Genomic DNA, 12575 nt, shown 5'->3' on the forward strand with positions numbered 1-12575 from the left:
CCCTTGTATAGTTGACTAGAGCAACATCCTATTGTGTAAATATATAATTGCGTTGCATACCCTGTGTTTGCATGTAATGCTAAACCATGGTGTAGCGCTGTGTACACAAGTTAGAATGAGTTTAAAGCACTCTTCCTCAAACTTGGCCCTCCAGATGTTTTGAGACTACAGTTCTCATCATCCCTGACCACTGGTCCTGCTAGCTAGGGATCATGGGAGTTGTAGGCCAAAAACATCTGGAGGACTGAGTTTAAGGAAGCCTGGTTAAAAGCCTCAAATTTGTGTGCGCCCTTCTGCTCCACCTTTGTAGCCAGTGAAGATGTTCTCCAGCATTTAGTTTCACTTTCACCAAATCTCATTTTGTCATTGTTTACAAACCAGCGATTGTGGGTTATCATAAACTTTGGTCAGTAAAACAAAAATAAGCTAACTTCAAACCATAGGTTATTAAGATGGCTTGTTAAACTAAGCATAGCTTTTGATAAACCATGATCTCTGGTATATATGCAAGGACAAGATGAGATTCTGTAAAACTAAATTCTGGCTAGCTGCTCCTCCTGGTTGTGTGTGGGGTGAGAGGAGAGGAGAGGTGGGAGTGCATGAGCACAAGGCTTCATCCATACTAAATGACATTGTTTCAGAAGTATGCATGAGTATGCAAATTAGCCACCCATTTCCCATGTGTCTAAGTTTTTAAATTTTAAATAGACACGTGCTCAGGTCAAATGCCAATGGTTGTGGAAATGAAGGGAGATTCACATCTCCTGCAGACAATTCTTATCAGAAGTGACCATCTAACAGTAAACCAAGGGACAAGATCAAAAGGTCCTTTTATTAGCATAGTTATTGATCACAGTTTTAGGCAGTGAAAAACACTGATGTTGCACTGCACAGTGCAAGTATTTTCTTAATGCAGATGCGGGCACAGAGGAAGCAACTTATGGGGGATTGGCAATGCCAAGCACAGTGTTTTCATGTTAACAGAGCCAGAGTCTTACCTTTGCCCTTGTAACCACAAAACGGGACTGTTTACCTTAAAAAACCCCGAAACACCAAATGCTAGGGTTAATGCCCCAAAGGGATCTTTGGTTCCCTATAGCCATCCTAGGATGCTACAAGTTTTCTTGGAACAGCATGCCCCTTGCAAGCACTTTTGCATACTAGGGTTAAGAAATCTTAAACCACTGTAGGGTGTCCAGTGTCCAGTGAATGAGGTGGCAGAGGCCCTATGGGAATACCAATGTAATTATCACAAGTTTTTTATACATATAAAATGCTGTCTTGGGGATTGGATGGGGAATCTTTGCTTTTAACACTTTTTACACTTTTGCTGATTGCCCCATAACGCTATGAAGTTGCCCTATGCCTTGTATAGAAGTCAGCATTCACATAGCCTTACACATTTTTATGTATAAGTAAGATTATTTTAAGTAGGGGGTATGCTTGTATGCTGTACTGCTGGGAAATGTTCAGTCTTTTCCCCCTTTCTGTCTGATGCTAAGCCTCATTGACTAAATTGAAAAAGACTTCTCATAGCAGGATAAGACTTTATGTTGTATTGTCTCCTTTAGAATTATCCCTTCCATTAAGTATAATTCACTCTATAGAGGGAGGTGAGCATAGATTATGGATAATCACAGAATCAAATTTGACACAAGAAAGAAACTTTATGGTAGCTTAGCTCTACATCTTAACAGTGGTCATCCGACAATGTTTACTGAAGAAAATCCCTAAAGTAGCACAATTGCATTATTATGGAAAATAGAAACATTATAATGATTTCTATCTTTACAATGATGTCGGAAATTGTAGGCTAAACAGAAAATGCTTGCTGCATTGGGAGAGCAAAGCTTATTCGGCTGGATGACACAATACCTTCTGGAAAAGGCATTGAGACCAAAGTTTGCCTCTGTGTCTTCAGACGTATGCATTCAATAATGCATTAGCTGTTGTGTTAAATATCTATATTTCAAAGGCACCAGGCTTGCTTATATTCAAAGGCCCATGTTCAGTTGTAAAAGAAGAGCCATACAGTGTAGGCTGGCAACTGGGGCACCATATAACCACTTCTGGAGCTATGGTGGATGTCAGGTTTTAAATTAAGACTCCATTCAGATTTGGGGTTTATTGTGTTAGTTTTCTTGGAAATAATGTTAGTGCTTCTGTCCCAATTTATAACATTCCTTTTACACTGCACTATCTGTTGTGTTACAGAACTGTGGCTTTGAAAAATCAATATATCACCATGTCACAACTAAATTTTAAATGGTGGGGAAAAACCATACACCAGGATACCACCTCAGGTTTTGTCATGTGAAATTACAATGCAAAACTGATTTTAACAGGGTTGCAAAAGGAATCCCCCCCCCCCCCGGACAACAACACTGTCATGAGCACTAAGCTTCCACTAGATTTCCAGAAGTGGCTTTTACACTGTGTGGAAGGTTACATAAAATGAGGAAATTCTCAGGTGTGGAAACACCAGGAAAATAGAAGAAAGGCCACATTCAGACTAAGATCCTCCTGTCCCCCTGCTGCTCACCATAAATGAGGAGGGTGTAGGATTACAGGGAAGAAAGAAAGCAGCAGGTGGAGTGGATGTGGCGGTGGTGCGTTTTCTCATTGCATTTTAAAGTGGTTTGCGCATAATGCTGTAAGTGGCACTTTTGGTTGTTATGCTGTTCTGATTTGCATCTGTAGACTTGGTTCAGATATAACATTAATGCACAATTTAGTGCTACATTCATGGGCAGCAGCTCCCTCTCCTCTCTCACAAGCTCCCCCTGCCCTCTGCTTCTAGGGCAACCTTGGCCAACCTGGTGCCCTCTAAATATTTTGGACTGCAACTCTTCAGCAGCCCCAGCTAGCAGGGCACTAAACTGATGAAGGCTGCTCTAGAGTGTTGCTGTGAGAAGACAGAAGGCTCTTCTTCTGGTGAAAACTATTGGAGTTTGTCTTTATGCTGAACTAGGCTAACTCTGATTAGTTTCAATGATTGGTTTAAAGTCCCAGGGACCCCAGGCTTTCAATATTATTTCAGAGGTTTTGATATCCTCTTCTCCCCCCTCCCCCCTTTTTTTTGTTTTGTTTTGGCAACATTACTCTACTTACTGATTTAAGGATTAAATCATAAATAGGTGTCAGACATTCTATTAAATATTTTGCAAGCTCAAACATATCATAATCCACATTAGAAAACAAATTTCACTCTTCAATTTGAAGCAGTGTGCTCTAGGGAAAATAAGTGAGATCTGTTTGTGATATGTGAAAAGAGCAAATTGTATCCCTTTTTCACTTATTTTATACATTTCACAGATCAGGCTTGCCAGCATCCACATAAAATAAGATAAAATGAAAAAAAGAAAACACTGAACATACCATACACAACATACTTGTTTTCAGCAGTTTGTCCCATTGAACCTTTTGAAAATTCATATCCAAATTACATTTCAACTTACATTGTTTTCATGTTATATCTGCTGCTGGTGTGCATGGAAACAACATTTAATAAAATATTGTAATCAAAATGTACAAGGTATAGATATTGTTAGACTTATTTGAATCAAGCGGATTCCAAATAGTTAGCTACCAGTGTTACAGTTCCAGGTGCTAATCTTTCACAATGAAATTTTCTTTTCATAGTTTCTAAATAGTCAAATTAGGATGCAATCCCAATCTGATATTTAACTCTTCCTCTGCTTTTTAGTTCTCTTGTGGAAATACACATTTTTTCCAGCTTGTTTCCTCCCATTTGGGCTCCAGCATCAAAAGTTAGCCCATTTAAAGAAAAAAACAAAAACCCTCCCAGCGGGATGGGTGGGTGTGGAGGATAGTGGGTGGTATAAAAAGTGTAGTTTTGTTCTTACACTGCTGTAGTGAGGATGACACAGTTTTTTTGGCATCTAGTGCATCTGTTCCCCAATATCTTAGACTTCAGAATCAGCATTAAATGTTTAGATGTTCACATGTACACACGAACTTGGGTTTTCAACTTTGTTTGCATGTTAGATACAAGGTTTTGCTCGATTTTGTTTTGTCCATACATCTTTCATGCAAAATAAAATATTTTTGTTCCTGTCAGATTGTGATTGTGTGGGCCTGGAATTTCCCCCAGATGGCTTTCTGAAATGGTGTTAAGGAGACCCTTTACTGTTTACATGTTGTACCTCCTTTCCTTTTAACCTCTACATTTACCTTTATCTTAATTTTGTGGTCTAGATTTGAAATATAGTCGTACCTCCATTTACATAAGCCTCTGGCTATATAAACTTCGACAGCAAACCCAAAAGTACCGGTATTTTACATGCACAGAAGTGGTCTGCACATGCGCAGAAGCAGTCCTCAGGTTGCGGAAACCTCGGGATCCAACCGGACCTCTGGAACGGATCCCGTCTGCAACCAGAGGTACCACTGTAATTTGTGCCAGGTTCTTTCCTAAAAGATAAAAATCCAAGAAGCCAAGGCTGCATAAATACAGCACCAGCTGTGGTTAAATACCAGTACTGCATCTGCAGCAGCCCTTAACAGAAGATAGAAAAGTTTTGTTTAAAATAAAACCTTTCCAAAGGAGAAAAGCAAAATTATGGGTTTAATGTATACTTTCAGGGAACAGCACACGATGTGCTATCAACTTTGCAGGTTTCACTTCCATCTGTACAGAACAGAGCTAGAATCCAAAATGCAAGGGCCAGAGGAACTTTGCCAAAGCGGTATTGGTGTTAGTGATACAGTTTTATGTAAGGTATGATGGTTCGTTTTTTGCTTGCTGATAAAAATGCAGGGGAGCATTTTCCTTTGACACAGGGTTTGCTGAAACATCACTGCTGTCTTTTTGTAATACTCCTGTGGATGTTTTTGCACAAAGTAGTATGTGTCAGAGCTTGAAATATTCTTGCGCAGCTTCCTTTGAACAGGTAGTACAGGACAAGTTCTAGCACATAGTTCCTTGGCATGCGGCCGCCTACCACTGGGAAAGAATGCCTCTGCTTACACATAATTTGATCGGCTAAAAGTTTGCCAGTCATTTTGCAGTTTATATACTGGGCTTCCATTTTGAATCATGGCTTTGTTCTTAAAACAAAACAAGGAGGAAATATGGAGGCTGATAGAACAATTTGTGATTAGCCGCGGATATTTTTTACAGTGAATTTGAATTAAATGTACACATTTTTATTACTGCATTGTTTTGAACTGCTGTGTGTTCAGTGCAATTTCTGACCTGGTTGTGAGCAAAATATACTAGTGTAAATGGCTGAGGTCTAGAATCCATAAAAGAATTAAGTTTTTACCTTCCAACTCCTGCCTCCATAGTGTAATTTACGTTTTAACATACTCGAACGACCATATAGAAGGGTATAGTCTTCTTATTCCTTACATTGACCCAGAATTGTGCTGCACTGTCACTCAGAAAATAGATATGACCTGGATACTCTAAACTGGCTGTGCTCAGATTACATTTTCTCCCTGGAGCTGTGCCTGGGAAGGGAAAAGATATGGAAAATGCCTTGTGCCAGACTCTTCCTTCCCTACCTTTCATCTCACCCTCATTGCAAGGAAAAGTGAACAGGTGAGATGGTGGGGATAGAGATGTACAGCTCTGCCATACAGTGGTACCTCGAGTTAAGTACTTAATTCGTTCCGGAGGTCTGTTCTTAACCTGAAACTGTTCTTAACCTGAAGCACCACTTTAGCTAATCGGGCCTCCTGCTGCCACTGCGCCGCCGGAGCACGATTTCTGTTCTCATCCTGAAGCAAAGTTCTTAACCTGAGGTACTATTTCTGGGTTAGCAGAGTCTGTAACCTGAAGCGTATGTAACCTGAAGCATATGTAACCCGAGGTACCACTGTACTAGGTTAAAATTTGCTTCCTTAACTCTCTTGTAGAGGTAAATATTGTATGACTAAAATGAGGTTTTACGCAAGCTTCTAGTTTACTAGTTATACTTTTTACTTTTCCAAAATCTATGCTGATGACAACACTATTTAGTTTATGCAGTGCTCCATGAATTGTAGTTTTCCATATAACTTCCAAATTGTAAGAGTTTTGAAGTAATACATGTGTGATGGGTGTTAATCTTCACATGAATGGCACTATACATGAGGATATGCATTATTTTTAGACTAACCATTTGAGACAGTTCATACACAGAAACAAGTGAACTAGTAAAGTTTTATGGACTAGTAACTTTTGCAGATTAATTTTCTGGGTAGTTGGATAGGGTGCGTTCTGTAGTGTAATTGTATTATTTTTTTCAGTATAAAAACCACAAGGTAATATTTCTGTAACTGGCAGTCTGACCTCAATAGGCTGGACTCCTATTAAAATTCCAGAACAAACAGAATATCAGAACATCGGCTGGGATGAATGCAACATATCAAGCTACCTTTGAAGCTGATGGGACTTTAAAAAATAGTTTGTTATATGGTACATTCTCTACTGTTTAATTGGAAAGAACATTAAACAAGCTAAGCATGCCCAAATTCTTGGATGCTCCAAATTCCGTTTTTGAAACCCAGCCATAGTGACTGCTTCCTCATCACACAACAGGGAGTGTTTACGATGATCCAAGCTGTAAGAAAATTTACAATACCGATAACACAGCTAGAATGATGAATGGAATACTGTCAGTAATGTAGAAAATTTCAAGGGAAAGGCAGTATAAAGTGGACAGGAGTGAAGGAGGCTTTTGGGAAATGGACTTATTACATTTGTGCATGCCTGCCTATGTGTTTGAAATGCTGGCAGGGGATCAAAGGGAAAGGGAGCTTTAGAATATGGTTCAGCATAGAACCCCTGTGCCTTTTTAATCTGTCTCTACACTTCACTGCGTGTCCACAATCTGTTGTAACTAAATATCACTCTAGTGTTAAAGTCATCAATTTGTTATCATACCCTACTCTGTACTGAAACAATAATTTTTCAGTAATCAGCAACCCCCCTGAAGATTCTCAGGGGAAGTGTGTAAAACAGAAGGAAATAAATATTGGATGTAATCCAGTGTAAAGTACTTAAGGCCTTGTTGGCACTGTATTCTTTGAATTTCCTGATTTAACTTGACCGATTTTTCCTGGTTTAAATAAATCTAAAAAAGGAAAGATCAGCTGAGAATTTCTTGGAATGAAAATGCTACCAAAGTTTTTGTTGGTGTACCAGTCAACATTACAGACACACTGAAGTGTTTGTTGCTGCAAATATTGCCAAGTAATTGGATTTGATAACCCGCCTTGAAGTATGACTGACAGATCCTAAAAATTGACATACAGTACTAACATGCCTTATACTAGTCTAGAGATGCCTTATGCTAGCCTAGTCTGCACATCACAGCAAAGCATCATTAATGGTTTACTCTAACTGCAGAGATGGCTCCCATTTTGCTCCAGGCCTCACATCACCCCTCTAACAGGAGCAATAGTTCACAGTCCCTGGTTTAGCATTATATCTGATCTGGGGTTTGTGGTTTTCTCGATCCAAACAAACCATGATCCCTGGTTGGGATGTAATGCTGAGCTGGGAATAATAGTTCATTGCTTCCATTTGCACTGGGGGATGAGCAAAGCAGGAGCCACCTGCACATTCGTGATGGACCGCTAACTATGATGTGTGAACACTGCCATTGTGTCAGACCATTGGCTATTGTAGCCCAGTCCTTCTGTTCTCACTGGTAGTGGCTCTCATGTCTTGATTAAATATTTGTTTCAGTCATACTACTAGAGACCCTTTTAAATGGAGATAGCAGAGATTGAATTGGAGTTCACGATAGCAAATGTTGTACCACTGAGCTATGTACTGCTGCCTGTCCAATGATTTGGTTTCATTTTCTACTACCAGATTGTGAAGTCTGCAGTCACAGTGACCAATCCAGTCCCCTCATAGCTTCACAAGTAGTAAATGAAGTCTGCGTGAGAATTCCTGATTTATTTCTGGGTCTGCCAGTGATAACATTGGTGCAGCTGTGTTACCTCAGACTGACCTAGAAATAACCCATCTTAGTTGGAGTTCATTCAAGTAAGTGGAGATGACCTGCAAGGGAGCATTGTTTACATGCCCCTTCCTCCAATAATGATGTCAAGTCACAACTCGAGTCATCTGGTCCCTGCATCATGATGGAATGATCCTTTTCTAGGGTACTCATAGACTGAGAATATTTTCACCTCTTGAAGATATATTGAGGAAGATGTGCTTCAGAGGCCCAGACTATGGGGAGCCCGGAAAAAGTAATAATTACATTTTGGTCTTTTTTATTTTAGTTTTTTGTTTTTAATTGGATTATGATGTGGACATGTTGATTGGCTGTTTTTATTGGAAAATCAATAAAAATGATTTTTTAAAAAAAAGATATATTGAGGAAGCAAGTTTTAAATGATGTTTAGTTTTGTCATTTACACCAAATTGTCTTTTATGAAAGGAAAGATTTGTGCTTATTAAAGTTAGGTAACTAGTAGCGTTAATGGGGGGAAACCCTATAGCAAAAAAGAAAAAGAAAGCTCTAGTAGTGATGTTACAGAACTGGGTTTTTATTTGATGGCAATAAAAAAACCCTAGAGATATATTGTATGAATTGGTTAGTATTCAGAGTGTAGGATCAGTAGTTTAACCATGAGAAAATCCTTATCACACAATTTTGGGGGAGAATACAGATATTGTTGGGGACGCGGGTGGCGCTGTGGGTAAAACCTCAGTGCCTAGGACTTTCCGATCGTATTGTCGGCGGTTCGAGTCCCCGCGGCGGGGTGAGCTCCCGTCCTTCGGTCCCAGCTCCTGCCCACCTAGCAGTTCGAAAGCACCTCTAAGTGCAAGTAGATAAATAGGGACCGCTTTATAGCGGGAAGGTAAACGGCGTTTCCATGTGCTGCGCTGGTGCTGGCTTGCCAGAGCAGCTTCGTCACGCTGGCCACGTGACCCAGAAGTGTCTCCGGACAGCGCTGGCCCCCGGCCTCTTAAGTGAGATGGGCGCACAACCCTAGAGTCGGACACGACTGGCCAGTACGGGCAGGGGTACCTTTACCTTTACCTTACAGATATTGTTCATAGAATCATAGAGTTGGAAGGGACCATAAGTGGTCATCTGGTTCAACCCTCTGCAATGCAGGGATCTTTTGCCCAACATGGGGTTCAAATCCATGGACCTGAGATTAAGAGTCTGTCTCATGCTCTACCAGTTGAGCTACATGGGAGATCTGTTTTTGACATAATTTTGCTGCCTGTAGTATTGCACAGTAAAGGCAGCAGCAGAGCATCATGATTTTAATGTCCAAATATTTACATGTAATTTAAACTTTTCATGTAATCGCTCTCCCTCTCCTCTTCAGAATTTTTAAGAAAAGAATTCTGATTGTTCTTTAACTGAGAACTATGGGCTGGTATTTGAGTGCACACTCTTGACAATCAACCAATCAATAATTTTTCAACCCCTAAGGAAACAAGGGAATTGGCTCATGCTTGTAAAATTGATAATTTAGGGGGTGGGTTATAGGAGAAACACTAACCTTTCAAAAGCTGGCCATGTCCTTAGCATATTCATTTGGATGTGTCCCATTTTCAGTGGAGCTTAATTTTAAGAAAGTGTGTTCAGGTTCATAAACTTAAGGGCAGAATCCAGTGTTAACTGGACAGTTTCATTTCTTTGTTTACACGTATATCCTGGCTTTTCTGCCTGCTAACAATAAATTCTTTTAAAAGTTTTTTGGTTAGCAGTGCACTTTCCAAGAGTGACCACAAAGAAACATATTAAAACTAAATCATGCCGTAGATTTAATTATAACAATTACTTGGTTCCATTAATAGCCAGAGACTTGCATTGTGTGTTCTTAATGCCCAGGAGCCATGTTGTACTATACCTGAATTATTATAAGAACATAGGAAAAACCCTGTTCGGTCCAGACAAAGACCCATCTAGTCCAGCCTTCATTTACCACAGTAACCAACCAGATGCCTATGGGAAGCCTGCAAGCAGGACCTGAGTATAACAGCACTCTCCCCACTAGTGATTCCTAGCAACTGGTATTCAGAGCCCTAGAGATACAACATGGCCATCGTGACTAGTAGCCATTAATTATTTTAGAGAATACGTAGTTAAGATATTCACTTTCTTCAGGCAGTGAGCAGGCAGTTACAATCTTAGCAGCATTATATATTTTTAAAGTTAGGAGGACATTTTCCTTTCAAGATCCTAAAACCTATTTAGTGAACATTTATGTTCCACTTTATGTTCATGATTCCCTTAAAATGCTGTTAAAGCAAAGCCCAAAGTGAACAAAACCACCTGAAATGTTCACAGCTGCAAAGGTTGATTTTGCATGGGATTGGAAGTTGTCTGATCCACAATCAAGATATATGGATTCAATTTCCTGCAATACTGATTAGAAAAAACAACAACATATGGTTCTGGTTACAAATCTTTAAAATGAGTGAAAATATATTAGGATCTTGGTATATGATACAGGATCCACAAATTTTGTTAAGCCTTGGTAACCAGTGAATATTTGTAATTGCCATGATCCTGACCTCCCCCTTCCCAAGTTCAGGTAGGGGCCAGGTCTTGTACTTAATGTCGCATTCAACTCTTGCAGCACCCTCAAAATGCTTTGTGAGATCCCATGCCCTAAGCTCGAGAGGATGGCACACTCATATCTATCATTTGGTACTACAAAAGTGCTTGGAACACCTCTGAAGCAAGCTCTGGAAGGATCACCTGTCCTTACCTCAGAAGGGCCTGGTCACGCTGTATTGTGGTTTATTTTGGTGGCATTCAGAACATCTCTGAAGAGTGTTGCAACTGCAGGAATGATTCATCACCGGTTCTACCACATATAAATTGCCACACATAAATCTCTCTTGAGTTTTTGTTCCTTAGCTATTACCTAAGTCAGGACATGCTTCTGAAACGTAGATACCGAATGTCTTCTCTCTGAACCAAGGCAAATGTAAGCTGCAGCTGTTTTATTCTGTGGCTTTTGAAATTTTAGCTAAAATGGTCTAATATCAAAAATTTAAAGCTGGTCATTTGCTTTATTTTTGAAATTTGAAGACCTCTGTATGTGAACTAATTGAGTTAGACTGCCTTTGGAAAGAAGTTGTTTTAGTTCATAGTGCATCTATGAGACAGCAAAAGGCACCACTCTGTTGAAAGTGTGTGTGTGTGTGTGTGTGTGTGTGTGTGTGTGTGTGTGTAGAGTATAGGGCTATTAATGACTACTAGTCATGATGGCTATGTACCGCACCCAGTATCAGAGGCAGCATGCCTTTAAATACTAGTTGCAGAGGAACACGAGTAGAGAGAATTCTGTTGCCCTCATGTTCTGCTTGCCGGCTTCCCAGAGACATCTGATTGGCCACTGTGGGAACAGGATGACAGAGTAGGTGGGTGTTTGATCTGATCCAGCAAGCAGCTTCATATGTTCTTATGAGAGCTGACCTTGAAGAAGGGTTTCATACTTGAAATGCATTGAGCTCACCATAGTTAACTCCTTATCACCTACTGAGGTTTTTTTCTGTCCCATCCCCCCCCCCCGAGAAATTCTGATCCTACCATTTTCCCCTTCATGGTTCAGAGTATAAAATCCAGTGAATATGTATAACTATAAAAAGATACAGCATATTTGTGTGCATGGTTTAAATTTTGTTTTTAGGCAGATGTGCGTGCATATCTCAAGATTTTGGGAATCAGTTGCAAAATGTGAGGTGTTTATATTTTAGGGCTGGGAGTAGTGGAGATGGAGTTACTCTTTGAATCATCTCATTAATGATGTTGGAAGACAGATCTTCTTTATTCACATTAATGGTCTATTTTGGAGTTGATTGGAATAAACTGACAAAAGATGGTGTTTGGAAATGAAACATGACAGAAAGCAGTTAGTGTAAACTGCCCAATAATTTTTCACAGGCAGGAAAAAGGCAGCCATTAGAAAGTAGGATTTATGCCAATAAAAAGATAGTAAGATAAATTGATGGTCTGACTATAGTTCTGAGCTGGAAAAATGAGTCTTCCTGCTCAGTGCTCAGTGCCCCTTCCGTTTTCTTTATCCTGATATTGGTGCTGTTAATTTTATTAATAGAAGAGGTATGAATTAGTAGCATGAAAGTAATAAGCAGTATACTTTTGGATGCTAACATTTCTGATTTTTTTTCAAAAGCTGTCCTCCTTCCTGTACATTCTGAAATTGAGAAGGGTGAAATCTTCTTGATTGCCAGATTCCCAAGTGCAAAAGGATTTCAGTTAGCAGTATCTGTTTCCTGGCCGAAGTGTCTATATTTTTCTCTTGGTTACATAGGAAGTAGGGAACTATTGTTTAGTGTGCCAGGCTAGCTTCTAGTCTTATGGCACCTAACAAGTGTGGGTTTTAATCCAAGCTCATGCTTCTACGTTTGAAATAGGTATTAGTAATTCTTGATGACTCACTGACTGCATTAGCTCAGTGTGTTGTAATGATTAAAAACTGGAGATTGAAATAAACAGCAAGCATCATAATGCCAGTTCCTTCCCCCTTTTAAACACTATAGTACACCCACATTTAGCATCTTTTGTATTGTTCTAGTTGCACCATCTCAAAAAGGATGTCATAAACATGGAGAAGGT

General features: G+C 39.7%; 1 protein-coding gene across 15 annotated transcripts in view; it reads left to right on the forward strand.

Annotated features, from left to right (window-relative positions):
* Positions 1–12575, forward strand: part of ARID1B (AT-rich interaction domain 1B) — a 351760-nt gene that overhangs the window by 41253 nt on the left and 297932 nt on the right. The window lies entirely within an intron of this gene.

The sequence above is a fragment of the Podarcis filfolensis genome (genome assembly GCF_964270895.1).
Source record: "Podarcis filfolensis genome assembly, chromosome: 3".
In the NCBI taxonomy this organism is placed as follows: Eukaryota; Metazoa; Chordata; class Lepidosauria; order Squamata; family Lacertidae; genus Podarcis; species Podarcis filfolensis.